This window comes from Pseudophryne corroboree, chromosome 11, assembly GCF_028390025.1.
Source record: "Pseudophryne corroboree isolate aPseCor3 chromosome 11, aPseCor3.hap2, whole genome shotgun sequence".
Lineage (NCBI taxonomy): Eukaryota > Metazoa > Chordata > Amphibia > Anura > Myobatrachidae > Pseudophryne > Pseudophryne corroboree.
Window position 1 is genome coordinate 261,798,197 of NC_086454.1, and position 4,106 is coordinate 261,802,302.

Below are 4,106 nucleotides of genomic sequence, written 5' to 3' on the forward strand. Positions count from 1 at the left end.
AGTATAATATATCACTGTAGCTCCGGCGCCATTGTAGGGGGCAGAGTTACCTTAGAGCGGTACCAGAGGCATTTTGGCGCCTTCCACTGTTTACTGCAGCCCAGGGCAGGCACTACCATCAGGCAGCTTTAGGCAGCTGCCTATGGGCGTTGGCTCCTGAGGGGGCGGCACCGAGTCTCCCAGCACAGTAATAAGGATGTCTCTGAAAAAGACATCCTTATTTTACTACAGCCACGGTTGGCACAGGCTTACTGGCTGAGACTGCAGACATGTCACAGTCTGACATGTCTGGTGCAGCCAGCAGCAGTGCCTGACGCCCGCCCCCCTTCCTCTCTGCACTGTGGTTGCTCTGTTCCCCGGGACCCAACCACCTATCTACTAGTATGTCCTTCTCCTGCCCCTCCCGAGGCCCCGCCCCCTCTTCTCGAGGCCCCGCCCCCTCTTCTCGAGGCCCCACCTCTTCCTACTCCTGGAGTCATCATCATGCTCTGTCTGTGGGTGCCTATCCTGCCCTGCTCCTCAGTGTGCAGTGCAGTATGAGGGAGAGAAAATGCAGAACCCTTCAAGCAGTAGGGTAAGTGGGTGTTTTTTAGTGTTATCTGGGGGTTGGGGTGTATATTAATATTATCTGGGGAGGTGGGTATAGCAGTTATATGTGGGGTGGGATAATGTCATATTTAAATATACTGTATCTAAGTTACTTGCGCATGGTGTTAAGTTATGTTTGCTTGGTGCGGGGGCAGGTGTCTGTAGTAATGTTTTGTGGGGTCTCAGGGGATGTATTGTTTAATATGTAGATACAGAGCGCTTGGGACTTCATAAATTATATATACTGTATGTATATATATATATATATATATATATATAATGGGGGAATATGGGTACCGGCGACTGGTGTTGTTTAAAATACATGCACTATAAATTACGATTTATGAGCCAAAAAATATAAAATTAACAAACAAGCCGTTTAATATAATAATGGAATAAAATACAGAATATTTCACAAGTACTGGTTTAAAAGCATATAAAATCTCAATAAAAAGGTAAGGGATTTGGACTTAGCTTTATTAAAAGGCTGGGGGGGTCACTGCAGGGCACCCAACGCGTTTCGTCTCAATCAGACTTCTTCAAAGGGTAGGGACCTACTGAATTGACCAGCTATTTATACCCTGATATGTTTGCTCAGGGATTGTGATGTCACACTCAGTCATGTGACCTAATTATATACATTTGGTCTGGAGAACAGTCAAGGAAATGGTGTTTAACAAAGTCATAGCTCTAGGAATCACTGTGGGTACATAATTAAGAAAAAACGAAATGTTTAAGTGCTTAAAACAGTGTCCGTAGGTTCAAAACGTGCATTATTACTAAAGTGCGGCACTTCCGCCACACTTCCGGTGACGGGGATCGCGGGTCACGTGTTCCGGGCTAACTTCCGCCCCACTTCCGGTTTCTTATTGCGCATGCGTCGACGGCGTTCCGTGCGTACCGCGCATGCGTCTGCGGCGTCTCTTGTGGCTCTGGAGTCAGATGCAAGTATGCTGTAAGCTTGATAGTCCTTCTCATTCAGTACTATGGCGGCCATGTTGTTGTTAGGGAATTCCCATACAGTACTTGTACATGCGGCGGCCATCTTGGGGGAGTTTTTGGAGACAGGGTATGCCGGTATCCATGGAAACCATTCCATGTAAACATAAGAATAAGAAAAAAGATTGGTGAAAAACATGCATGCTAGTTTTATATGAGCAAACATGAAAAGTTATATCAGAGGGAGATGATTATCAAATGGCTGGAATGGATATATACAAACTATGTATAAAATACAAAGAATACAAAAAATGAAAAATACGATGTGATTCTTATCAGGTGTAGGCATTAATATGAAACCTTCAGAGATACAAATTACTAGTATGCATAGTGGTACTGACGCTCCTAGGTGTCATTAATAAGTGGGGGGGGGGGGGAAGGGAAGGAGGAGAGGATGAGTTTAATGTGATCCACCCTTAGGTGAGTGAACTAATACTAGAGGATAGGGAGAGTGCTGACATGGACGTAATCCTTACTGTGAGTACAATTATACATCGAGGCTATGGGTATCAAAGTGAAACTGATTACAAGTGACAGAAAATGATGTTGGGTAACCTGTAACGGTATCGCCCTCCATATTCAGTGTTTATCTGGTTTGTTGTGCAAATCGTGAACCTGTTTGGTATTCAGTGATGTCGATACGGTCTCTAGTTGGCTTGACGTCATTTTGTCCTTCTTTACAGTACCTGATATTCCCAGGCAGTCCCCCTCCCTGGTACTGATCAGGCCCAAAACACTGCTTAGCTTCCAAGATCGGACGAGGTTGGGCGTGCCAGTGTGGTTTGACTGTACATGAAAGTAGACATCGTAACACCAGAAACAGCACTCGAGTCTTAGTAGTTATATATTTTTATTAGTATTACCAGTGTACAAATAGGCAATGGTGAGGGTTGTGGGGTTGTGCGAGAGCAGGTTGTGGTGGGAACCGGGGGGACCCAGGGATAATTAGATGATACAGCACCTCATAGAAAATATGAGAAAGAAGAAAACAGCGGCACTCCATTTTTAAATCAATAAATCGTGTTGTATTCAGGCATTTGTTGTCAAATGCGTGTCCGACATTTCGGGGCTCGTAGCCCCGTTTCAAGGTGAGTTACATTAAAAAGGAGCTACGGGCCCCGAAACGTCGGACACGCATTTGACAACAATCGCCTGAATACAACACGATTTATTGATTTAAAACCGCAGTGCCGCTGTTTTCTTCTTTGCATATAACCTATCGTATTGAGGGAACCCGGGCAACTATTTTGTGACATCAAAGGAGTGCCGGACTATCCTATATATATATATATAATATATATAATAATATATATATATATATATAATGGGAGGAAGCAGCACAGAGGAGCAGTGATACAGGTGACAGAGGAAGTGACAAAAAAGGGTTGGCATACAGGTGACAGAATAGGTTAAATGGCACAGGGGAGCTGGGATACAGGTGTTGGGATACAGGGGTGGGGGAGGCAAAGAGGAGAGAGGAGCTGGGATACAGGTGACGGGATGGGGGGAAGCGGCACTGAGGAGCTGGAATAGAGGTGACGGGATGGGGGGAAGCGGCACAGAGGTTCCGGGATACAAGTGAAAGGATGGGGGGAATCAGCATAGAGGAACTGGGATACAGGTAACTGGATGCGGAGGAAGTGGCACTGAGGAGCTGGGATACAGGTTTGGGATACGGGGGTGGGGGAGGCAAAGAGGCACAGAGGAACTGGGATACAGGTGACGGGATGGGGGAATCGGCACAGAGGAACTGGAATACAGGTAATGGGATGGGGAGAAGCGGCACTGAGAAGCCGGGATACAGGTGACGGGATGGGACAAAGCAATACAGAGGAGCTGGGATACAGGTGTCAGGATGCAGGGGGAAGCAACTCCGAGAAGATGGGATACAGGTGACGGGATGGGACAAAGCAGTACAGAGAAGCTGGGATACAGATGACGGGATGGATGGAAGCAGCACAGAGGAGCTGGGATACAGGTGACAGGATGCGGGGAATCAGCACCGAGGAGCTGGGATACAGGTGACGGGATGGGAAAGCAGCACCGAGGATCTGGGATACAGGTGACGGGATGGGGAAAGCAGCACCGAGGATCTGGGATACAGGTGACGGGATGGGGGGAAGCAGTACAGAGGAGCTGGGATACAGGTGTCAGGATGCAGGGGGAAGCAGTACAGAGGAGCTGGGATACAGGTATCAGGATGCCGGGTGAAGCAAAGAGGGAGAGAGGAGCTGGGATACAGGTGACGGGATGGGGGGAAGCAGTACAGAGGAGCTGGGATACAGGTGTCAGGATGCAGGGGGAATCAGCACAGAGAGCTGGGATACAGGTGACGGGATGGGGGGAAGCAGTACAGAGGAGCTGGGATACAGGTGTCAGGATGCAGGGGGAAGCAGCACAGAGAGCTGGGATACAGGTATCAGGATGCCGGGTGAAGCAAAGAGGGAGAGAGGAGTTGGGATACAGGTGATGGGATGTGGGGGAAGCGGCACTGAGGAGCTGGGATACAGGTGACGGCA

General features: G+C 48.0%; 1 pseudogene; it reads right to left on the bottom strand.

The window, feature by feature from the left end:
* Window positions 1-2,261: 2,261 nt before the first annotated feature.
* On the bottom strand, window positions 2,262-2,381 carry LOC134971528 (5S ribosomal RNA; annotated as a pseudogene).
* Between the last annotated feature and the right edge of the window lie 1,725 nt (window positions 2,382-4,106).